The following is an 11,820-nucleotide window of genomic DNA, read 5'->3' on the forward strand; positions in this document are numbered from 1 at the left end:
ACAGTTCTGTACCATAACCTGAAATACCCTTGGTGAGAAGGGTAAATTTTGACATGAAGGTAAGCATCCTTGATGTCCCGAGACATCATGTAGTCCCCTTCTTCCAGGTTTGCAATCACTGCTCTGAGTGACTCAATTTTGAATTTGAACCTCTGTATGCAAGTGTTCAAAGATTTTAGATTTTAGATTTTAAAATTGGTCTCACCGAGCCGTCTGGCTTCGGTACCACAATAGTGTGGAATAATACCCCGTTCCCTGTTGCAGGAGGGGTATCTTGATTATCACCTGCTGGGAATACAGCTTGTGAATAGTTTCCAAAACTGCCTCCCTGTCAGCGGGAGACGTCGGTAAAACAGACCTTTGGAAACGGCGAGGGGGATACGTCTCGAATTCCAATTTGTACCCCTGAAATATTACCTGAAGGATCCAGGGGTCTACTTGCGAGTGAGCCCACTGCGCACTGAAATTCATTGAGAACGGGACCCCACCGTGCCTGAACTTGTAAAGCCCTAGCGTCATACTGAGGGCTTGGCAGAGGCGGAAATGAGTTTCTGTTCCTTGGAACTGGCTGATCTCTGCAGCCATTTTCCTCTCCCTCTGTCACGAGCAGAAAAGAGGAACCCTTTTGTCCGCTTGCCAACCAGGACTGCGCCTGATAATACGGCGTCTTATTTTGAGAGGCGACCTGGGGTACATCCCCTTTTTTGTTAAGGCAATACTTCCAAATGCCGTTTGGAATCCGCATCACCTGACCACTTTACTGGTATAATTGGACAACGCACTTATACTTGATGCCAGTCGGCAAATATTCCGCTGTGCATCATGCATATATAGAAATGCATCTTTTAATTGCTCTATAGGCAATAATATACTGTCCTTATCTAGGATATCAAATTTCCAGTCAGGGAATCCGACCACGCCAACCCAGCACTGCACATCCAGGCTGAGGCGATTGCTGGTCGCAGTATAACACCAGTATGTGTGTAAATACATTTTAGGATACCCTCCTGCTTTCTATCAGCAGGATCCCTAAGGGCGGCCATCTCCAGAGAGGGTAGAGCCCTTGTTCTTACAAGCGTGTGAGCGCCTTATCCCCCCTAGGGGGTGTTTCCCAACGCACCCTAACCTCTGGCGGGAAAAGGTATACTGCCAATAACTTTTTAGAAATTATCAATTGTTATCGGGGGGAAACCCACGCATCATCACACACCTCATTTTATTTCTCAGATTCAGGAAAACTACAGAAAGTTTTTCCTCACCAAACATAATACCCCTTTTTTTTTTTGGTGGTATTTATATTATCAGAAGAGTGTAAACTTTTTCCATTGCCTCAATCATGCAATGTGTGGCCCTATTTGAAATCACGGTTGTCTCTTCACCGTCGACACAGGAGTCAATATCCGTGTCGGCGTCTGTATCTGAGGTAACGGGCGCTTTAGAGCCCCTGTATGAGACGTCTGGACATGCACAAGCTGAGTAGCCGGCTGTCTCATGTCAACCACTGTCTTTTATACAAAGCTGACACTGTCACGCAATTTCAACAGTACATCCACTCAGGTGTCGACCCCCCAGGGGGTGACAACACTATTACAGACACTCTACTCCGTCTCCTCATCATTTTTCTCCTCATACATGTCGACACAAACGTACCGACACACAGCACACACACAGGGAATGCTCTGATAGAGGACAGGACCCCACTAGCCCTTTGGGGAGACAGAGGGAGAGTTTGCCAGCACACACCAGAGCGCTATATATATACAGGGATAACCTTATATAAGTGTTTTTCCCTTTATAGCTGCTGTATTGTTTATACTGCGCCTAATTTGTGCCCCCCCTCTCTTTTTTAACCCCTTTCTGTAGTGTAGTGACTGCAGGGGAGAGCCAGGGAGCTTCCCTCCAACTGAGCTGTGAGGGAAAATGGCGCCAGTGTGCTGAGGAGATAGGCTCCGCCCCTTTCTCGGCGTCCTTATCATCCGTTTTCTTGTATGTTTTGGCAGGGGTTAAATGCATCCATATAGCCCAGGAGTTATATGTGATGCATTTATTTTAGCCATAAAAGGTTTTCTATCGATTTATTGCGTCTCAGGGCGCTGCCCCCCCAGCGCCCTGCACCCTCAGTGACCGGAGTGTGAAGTGTGCTGAGAGCAATGGCGCACAGCTGCGGTGCTGTGCGCCTACCTTTATCTGAAGACAGGAAAGTCTTCTGCCGCCGATTTTTCCGGACCTCTTCGCTCTTCTGGCTCTGTAAGGGGGCCGGCGGCGCGGCTCCGGTGACCCATCCAGGCTGAACCTGTGATCGTCCCTCTGGAGCTAATGTCCAGTAGCCTAAGAAGCCCAATCCACTCTGCACGCAGGTGAGTTCGCTTCTTCTCCCCTTAGTCCCTCGATGCAGTGAGCCTGTTGCCAGCAGGTCTCACTGAAAATAATAAACCTAAACTAAAACTTTCACAAAGAGCTCAGGAGAGCCCCTAGTGTGCACCCTTCTCGTCGGGCACAGAAAATCTAACTGAGGCTTGGAGGAGGGTCATAGGGGGAGGAGCCAGTGCACACCAGGTGATCCTAAAGCTTTCTTTAGATGTGCCCTGTCTCCTGCGGAGCCGCTATTCCCCATGGTCCTTACGGAGTTCCCAGCATCCACTAGGACGTCAGAGAAAAATAGCTCGTAAGTCCCATATTATTAATAACAATTTACACAAAGATACGTGTTAATGATACCATAAAGGCTCATAATAAACACTATATGCAAGATAGAGTTTACTAAACTAATAAGCAAAAATGAGAACCAAAGAACCATTCACTTAGTCACAAAAAGCATTGCAGACCCAAATTCTCATTAAGGCCCTTAGCGGAAATAGTCCCCAATGAAAAGATCCATCTGGACTCCTTCTGCATCAGGATCCTATTCCTATCGCCCCCCCTATGTGATTTAGGTACGTGGTCAATTAGAATAGCCCTAATAGATGCAACATTGTGTTTGGCCGCTAGACAATGTCGGGCAAAAGGCTGCTCACTATGTCCCTTCTCGTAAGCCTTCTTGATGGCACTACGATGAAGGGCCATACGTTCCCTAAATTGGCGAATAGTTTTACCTATATAGGCCAAACCACAAGGGCAAGTTAGGAGGTAAACTACATGTGTAGTGGTGCACGTGAGTCTGTGTTGTATTTTTATTTTACGACCAGTATGTGGATGGTTGAATGTAGCCCCTGACATCAGGGTGTTACACGTTGCGCATCCCAGGCAGCGATAGCAGCCTAACTTTTGTCTCAAAAAGTGTGACTCCCTAAGCTTGGTGAGATTGGTAACATCAAGCTTCATAACCATGTCACCCAAATTCTTGCCACGGGTATAACAAGGCATGATACGTGTCTCCGCTAGAGATGACATGGTCTGGTCTGTCTGAATGATAGGCCACATTTGTTTGGCCTTTTGTATCACTCTTTTACTAGCGGTAGTGTGGGTATTAACCCAAGCTAGTCTTTTAAGGTCATTAGAGACCTTCATCGGTTGTAAGGTATGTTCGCGTGGTATGTTTAAGACCTTAGTTTTAGCCGCCTGTAACTCTCGCAGTGGATAACCTCGATGCGCAAATTTAGTCAACATGTTATCTAATGCTACCACGGTTTCTTGTGGGTCAGAGGTAATCCGTCTCACTCGTAAAAACTGTGAGTACGGTAACCCATGTTTAAGCGCTAATGGGTGGAAGCTTTGATGACTAAGGAGCATATTGCGATCCGTGGGTTTGATGTAAATGGCAGTTGATATCCTGTGGTTAGAACAAGTGATAGAAACATCTAGGTAATTAATGTTAACCTCATCTATGATATATGTAAATTTGACTACTTGTGATGTCAAATTGTGCCTATCCCACAGGTCCGCAAGCTCCTCCCTAGTACCCCCCCAAAAGACTAATAAGTCGTCTATATACCGCTTATAGTATATAACATGCTGCATGACTGCAGTGTTCAAATAGAACATCTGTTGTTCCACCTGGTACATGAAGGCATTGGAGTACGATGGGGCCACCGCCGACCCCATCGCACAACCTGCCTGCTGCAAGAAAAATACACCGTTAAAAATAAAATAATTACGGCTCAATACCATGTACAATAGTTTCAAAAACACTCCTAATTCAGGACCTTTATACAATTCATTGTCCTGCAGTAGCAGACGCACTGCCTCAACACCCGCATCATGCGGAATGCAGGTGTAGAGGCTAGTAACGTCTGCACTGCAGAGCAAGGTATGTGATGGCAAGTTATCCAAGTCCTGCATCTGTACTAGAAGCGAAGTAGTGTCCTTAAGATAGGACGGAATGGCTTGAACACACGGATTCAAATAGGCATCCAAATATACTGATACCGGATGGTACAAAGAGCCACGTGCCGACACAATCTCTCTCATAAGGTAACCTTACTTCTCTTTTTTTTTCTACATAATTTCCCCCCCCACCACCACTCCCCCCCGGCTAGCCTGAGCACCTCACATGCCCCTGCAGTAAACAGTGAGTGGTCAAGTCTACTGTCTCACTCACTCTGTCCAGTATACCTCTGTCCTGCTCCAGCAGTGGCTCAGAGACTAGTCCTACAGCTCCTGGCGTGTGTCAGCGATGGCAGGGCAGGGGACACACGTGGAGAGACTGAGCGCTCGCGGCCAGCGCAGGGTGGGCGGTGAGGAAGGAAGGGAGGAAGGTGCGCGTCGGAGCATCAGCATGACGATGGGTGGGCTGTGCGGCCAGCCGCCCACACGTCTGTGAGTCTGACTGGTTGGCTGGCGCAGCGGAAGAGGGTGTGAGTAACAGTAGGGGAACTTGAAGATAGCAGCTAGCGCCACTGACAGCCCAGGTAGCGCAGTAGACGATCCGATCATCGCTATCTGTGTGCACGGGGGGGTGCCTGTGTGCGCACCAGGCACCCCCCGTGCGCACGCCTATGACCCACACTAGCAGTTCTCTCCACTCAAGCAGTGCCGTAACTAGCTATGCGGCGGGTGCAGGCGGAGATTTTTTCCGCCTCACAGCGCATTGCGCTGTGTGCAATGCCCCTCTCGCACATAGCTAGTTACGGCACTGGGTGTGGCCTTGCCTTCATATTCTACACAGCATCTCTGACAGGGACGTGCAGTCAGGGGAGGCAGAGGAGGCAGAGCCTCCCCTGTCATTAATGATTAAAATAATATAAAGAAGATACTTATGACACATATTCTGTGTTATAAGTATCTCCTTTATATTAATGTAATCATTATCCCTGTCTAAATGGGGTTGGGAGGCACCGATCGTGGTGCCTCCCGGTCAGATAGGGAAAGGTATGGGGAGCGGGGGGCGGGAGCGGGCGGGGCCTAGCAATGGGCATTAAAAGCCCATTGAAATAACATAGGAAAGCGGCACCATTAGTGGTGCCGCTTTCACACAGGGATGTGCTTTCAACCTATGAAAGCACGTCCCCTGTCAGTCAGGCCACAGTGATTGGCCAGCGGATCCGTCACTGGATCCGCTGTCAATCACTGTTGTGGGCGCGGCGGAGGTGCGGGTGTCGGCGGAGGTGCGGGTGTCGGCGGAGGTGCTGGCGGCGGAGGTGCGGGCGGCGGCGGTGTAGGCGGCAGAGGGCGGGTGACGGCGGAGGTGCGGGCGGCGGCGATGCAGAGTTTGGCAGCGGAGCGGTAACCCATTTCAAAAATGGCACCTCAGTGTCATTTTTGAAATTGAAGATTGCCGCCGCGAGCCAATCACGGCTCGCCGCGTCATCGCTCCGCCCTCTCTGGCTGACTTATATAAGTCAGCGCGAGGGAGCAGCTGTCAGTCCGACGGCGGAGGAGGAGCGGAGAAGAGCTCCTGAAGGCTGAAGACGCTGGAAGTCCTGGATAGGCAGTGGCCATGCAAAAGAGCTTAAAGGCCGCCACCTCCAAGGTGAAGACGCCGGAGGAAGACGCTGGAAGCCCTGGGGAGGTGGCGCCCCCCAGGTGAAGACGCCGGAAGCCCTGGGGAGGCGGCGGCCATGCAAAAGAGCTTAAAGGGTGCCGCCCCCAGGTGAAGACCCTGTCAAATAAACTATTTTTTTTTAAAGAGACTGGTGTTTTTATTTTAATATTTTCTTTACAGGTGGAGAACAGGTGCCAGCAGGCCATTTATGTCCGGGCATGCTGGCACTTGTTGTTCTCCATGTGCCAGCATGCTGGGGCAGGCTTGATGGGACCTGTTGGCCACCTGTAAAGAACAATATTACTGTTCTTTACAGGTGGACCACAGGTGCCAGTGGGCCATTTATGTCCGGGAATGCTGGCACTTGTGGTTCTCCAAGTGCCGGCATGCTGGGACCTGTAGGGCACCTGTCAAGAACAATATTAACAATGAACCCCGCACCCACCGCCACCAGGGGTGGCCCAGTGCTGGTTGTTGCTCGGGAGAGGGACCCCATTTTTATTTTTTGGGGTCCCCACTTCCGAGGAATTCCAGCCCTGGGCTGACTGGTTTGGGGGGGGGGGGGGGCAGATTAATGCTATGGCAGGGGGACCCCATACCGAGTGTCTCCCCTGCTATGGCATTAGACCCCCCTGGCTGGTTCTGCCCGGTGCTGGGGCTACACTTTTTTTTTTTAACCCCACTCTATGGGGGGGGGGGAGGGGTTGGCTGCTTGTGCCTCCCCAGCCACCGACCTCACCGCACGCCACTGATCTGTGAGCCCCATATATTACAGACAGCATTAGTGACCCCCATATTGCTGCACTCCCTGCACCTATGGTAGCTACTCCCTTGTATATAACACATGTAACTGTGACAGGGGAGGTGGATCCTCTCAGCTGTGGGTCCCATAGCAGCAGCACTCCTCGCACCAATGGTAGCAGCGGGAACAAACACTGTGAGGGTAACACATCACTAGCACCCCTAGGGGTGGGCCAGCAGCACACACTATATCAGGACATGCATGATATCTCAGTGATGACAGGGCTGCATGTGACAGGGCCAGTGACATGATGTGAGGAGGGGAATGGAGGCAGCAGGAAGCCACAGACTGAGAGTTGTATAGTGGGAAGAGCAGGGTCCCTTGGGGGACCAAAAAGGGGGGCGGCCACTACACAAAGTGCATCAGGGAAGCAAGATATACCTATATACTAGATCTCCAATCAACGTAAATTAACAAACTATCATTCTAATTTACCATCCTCATCCCGTACCGAAGCACGGATATTCAGCTATCTACAATGTTATTTATACTGTGTGTTTATAATATTTACATTTATTTGTGTAAACAGACATTCTTAAAATCCGGGGCAACGCGAGTACTCCAGCTAGTATATACTAAATCATCTGTCACAGTAGCAATATTCTGAGCATATTGGAAGTCTCACAACAGAACATTTATAGATGGAGTTTAAGATCATACATGTTAACATTCAACCATATGCTATGTTGGCATGTCCTCTTATGGAGTCTATGTTTGTCATTAGCAAAACCAAATGCTCCGTCTACATACAGTACAGCGCAGGCACAAGGTGGTCATGTAATAAGTGATATGCCGGCCAGACTTTTATATGTAAGTTTCCTTTTGATGCTTGATCCAAATAATGACATTACTGTGAAGTGAAGGAGAGATGATGAGGATGGTCACCTGTAACACACGTGCAATGTTTCTGTGACATGGAAAAACAATGGAAGAAATGTTATGGAGTCGCCTTCATTGTTGTCCTAGTTAATAGGATAACCAGAAGAGTAGCTTTGGGTGGAGTGTCATGAGATGAAATGAAAACCAAAAAGTTATGTACCCTCCAGGTTCCGTTCTCAGCAATCAGCAATCCGGCAGTCGGTACAATGGTGCCACGTGGTGCCACGTGGCACAGCCACGCTCACTGTCCACTCAACCTCTTTCCAACACGTCCAGCGGGTGTGAACAAGTCGAGTGGTTGTCATTACCTATTCCCTGTGAATGTCACCTTGCGGGCCCGCCTAACAGTTTTATATACGCTGGTATTGAATAATACATTTCTAGTGCACCACAAAAAAGACAACTCTTATTTCTTCTCCTCTTTATACGCTCATGGGTTACACAGGTTCTGTGGCTGATTAAACCAGGTGAAATGCAGATTTGAGGTCAGCCAGAAACTGTATAATTTGTGAGTTTCCTGGTTTAATGGGACAGTATAGTTAGTATAGCTCTCTCTCTCTCTCTCTCTCTCTCTCTCTCTATATATATATATACACACACACACACACACACACACACACACACACACACACACACACACACACATATAACAGAAAATTATTAATTCAGCCTCTTAGATAAAGAGCTTTATTTTCTTATTAAATATAAGTGGTGATTTAGTCTAGAAATTCCTGTCGCTTATGTTTTCCCTTTACCTATATATTGAGGCACTCTGTACAACATTGCCTTATACTTCATTTTCTACACTAGTCTCATTTTTTTAAACTAGAAACTCATGTATATCTAGTTGTAATTGATGTAGAAAATGTATATGTAAGATAGCTGTAACTCTGTAGCTTTGCTGCTGGTTACTGTGACATCACACCTAGCCTGTGACATCACTAACCCGTGACATCACAATGCTTCTCCCTGTAACATTCTATCTACAGCTGCTTATGTTTCCAGTTTCCATGCAGGAAGACAGGTAGGAGGAGGTGAGTCCTACATAGCAGGGTATGATGGAGAGGGGTAAGGTACAGAGTGCAGTATAGTCAGCTGAAAGGCAAGACAAGATAGACAGAACAGGGAATACAGGTACAAGGACACATAAATAGGAGAAGCGCAGGAAGGAACAACATATTTAGGAATAAAAATGTAGCATTACAGGAATAAAGAGGGCAGTATGGAGGATAAGCACACATACAGGGGATGCAGATAACCTGGGTCTCTATGAGGCAGGATCGTGGCTTTGGGATGAAAAAGTTAATAAAATAGATAAATATTATAACTTTGAAAGTATCTTGTTTGGTTTAAGGAAAATTGGGAAACTGGTTGACTCATGGACATTTTATTGTATTTAAACTAGTACTATGCTTAATGATAGTCTTTTGTGTTTTCTAGATCATCTGGCAAAGAGATTTGCAGAGTGTCGGGTGACCGGCAAAGAGATCTGCAAAGTGTCAGTTGAAGACGACGGGAGGAGTTGCAGAGGAATTAGTGACTGGAGAATAGCATGCAGGAGGTAAGTTACCATACTTGTGTACTTGTGTGTGTGGTAAGGGGTATTGAGAGCAGAGTACAAAACATAGGGTCTATGGTGGTGGAGAGCGGACAATACAAAACATGCAGAAGGGGGCAACTTGGTATAGCACATAGAGATGGTGTGGGGGCACAATACAAAAACATAGAAAATGTGGCGTACTCTATAGGACATATAGAGGAAGGACATACACTTTTGGTGGTTGCGAGATGTAGAACATACTGTAATACAGAAAAACAGGAAGAGTGGGGAGAGCATGACACAGAACATACTGATCGGGAAAGAACAATACAGTAGGGGGGGGGGGATAGTGAAATGGCTGACATTTACAGTATATCAATGAACTGGGGGCAGGTGTACAAAGCCTGGGAGAGTGATAAAGTGGAGAGAGATAAACTAACAACCAATCAGCTCATAGTTGTCATTTTTCAAACATAGCCTGTAACATGGCAGTTAGGAGCTGATTGGCTGGTACTTTACCTCTCTCCACTTTATCACTCTGCAGGGCTTAATACATCTCCCCCATAGAATAACCAAATGATGAAATTGTACAGAATGGTATAAATGATGTGAATTGGAGCTGTAACAAGTGACTGGTTTCCCTATCTTTACATATAATAAAGGTGACACACACTCCCCAGCCGCCCAGGGCATCGACGCCCCATCAGGAGGAAGAAGAGGATCCGGACGGACAACCACCATAAGCCCGGTCGTATTGTTTTATTTACTCTTATGTTTTTCATGTATCCCTTTCTCCCCCTCCCATTAGTTTTTTTTTCTTTCTTACTATTGTTTTATATTTGTGTTGGGCTCGCCCACCCCTGAACGGATACTACCAAGGAGCTTTATGTCTAGGCATGTATGCGGGCGCGTGTGGTAACGGATGAAAGCTCCTTGTGGCTACATGTATGATGGGCCAAAGAGCTATTCTGATACCACTTTTTTTTTTAACCAAAAAAATCCTTTTTGTATTGGTGTACAATAGGCTTTCACTGTTATGTGAATTTACTATTCACTAGTGTTTATTTTTGGCTTATTCATAGGATTGGGTGGAAAATTGAAGTGGACGGCATAGTTCGTGTTGTGCGTACCAAGGTGAGTAAAGCCATGTTTCAATGTATATATTCAAGAAACTTTGGACCGCCTGCCCTTGTGGAACCACACAGCCCAGCAATGGGTCATGCTGGGCTGTGTGGTTCCACGAGTGCAGGCGTGTCAAAGTGCTGACCACTGACACCACCATTCCACTTTGGATCGCCTGCCCTTGTGGAACCACACAGCCCAGCAATGGGTCATGCTGGGCTGTGTGGTTCCACGAGTGCAGGCGTGTCAAAGTGCTGACCACTGACACCACCATTCCACTTTGGACCGCCTGCCCTTGTGGAACCACACAGCCCAGCAATGGGTCATGCTGGGCTGTGTGGTTCCACGAGTGCAGGCGTGTCAAAGTGCTGACCACTGACACCACTATACCACTTTGGACCGCCTGCCCTTGTGGATCCACACAGCCCAGCAATGGGTCATGCTGGGCTGTGTGGTTCCACAAATGTTCTTGGGAAAGGAATGAACATGACATCATTAGTGTCTTTACTTAATATGGTTTTTTTCCCCACAGATATCTACACAAGAAAAGAATGTAAAGAAGAACAAACTACTTTTTTGTTTTATTACATTTTATTTTTTATTTAAAAAATAAAATACAATTTTATATATTTCTTCAATAAATTTTTTAAAATTAGAAGTTTTGTGTGGTTTTTATTTAAATTATTAGTAAATACAATGTAAAATGAGATGCAGTGGTATTGTGTTAGGTCGCCCATGGTACAGCAGGGGAACTGTCGTGTCCCTTTTCATCCATGAGTATTCAAGCAACTTGGGAAGGATACTCTGCAAGACCTGTGGAAGAGAATAGTATGAGGTTCCAGCTATTGGTAATAGTGTCCCCTTGGTATGGAAAAGACAAGGTACAAGCAACACTTTTTGACACAAGCAGGTTACAGCGGCCTTTGTCCCAAATGCAGCCCTCCGGCACTTGCGTAACTACACATCCAAACATTCCCTGATGCAGCGTAAGCATTGCTGTCAGGGCATGATTGGATGTGCAGTTTTGCAAATGCCGGAGGGCTGCACTTTGGACATGCCGGGGTGACTTTGGACAAGAGGGAGTTTTGGGCAATACATCTCACCTGAGGGGGGTTGTCTGCTACATGGCGGAGGTTCAGGTCCACATCACAAGTAGGTCGCCCATGGTAGAGTTAGATAAACGGGTCCAATATTTGCGGCAACCCAACAACAGGAGAAAACAGGGGGTAACAAGTCGTCAACAGGACGAAACTTGGAAAACAGGCCTGGGAAGGTGCGTCAACAGGACGTAAAACTCTGAAATACATAAATAAATATTTTTTTTCAGAATATTACAATCTCAGTTTACACGATAATACAAATGTTACAAGTATACTCACAGGCAACGGAAAAAAAGCTTTGGATCAATGTCCGTCGGGAATCATCTCCTTCGTCCATACCCACCGGTAGAGCAGAAGAACGGTTGCGGCGTCGGAAAGCACTGCGACGGAGAGTCACCGGCAAACGGTTTGCGACACATATGTTGTGTAAAATACAACATGCATTTACCATGCCGCA

General features: G+C 47.2%; 1 long non-coding RNA gene across 1 annotated transcript; it reads left to right on the forward strand.

Moving 5' to 3' along the window:
* Positions 1-8,576: 8,576 nt before the first annotated feature.
* Positions 8,577-10,921, forward strand: LOC135057814 (uncharacterized). The gene is made up of 4 exons (XR_010244378.1): positions 8,577-8,635; positions 9,042-9,162; positions 9,804-10,275; positions 10,796-10,921. It is a non-coding gene; the product is annotated as an uncharacterized LOC135057814 (long non-coding RNA).
* Positions 10,922-11,820: the final 899 nt, after the last annotated feature.

Source organism: Pseudophryne corroboree, chromosome 3 (genome assembly GCF_028390025.1).
Source record: "Pseudophryne corroboree isolate aPseCor3 chromosome 3, aPseCor3.hap2, whole genome shotgun sequence".
NCBI classification, from domain to species: domain Eukaryota; kingdom Metazoa; phylum Chordata; class Amphibia; order Anura; family Myobatrachidae; genus Pseudophryne; species Pseudophryne corroboree.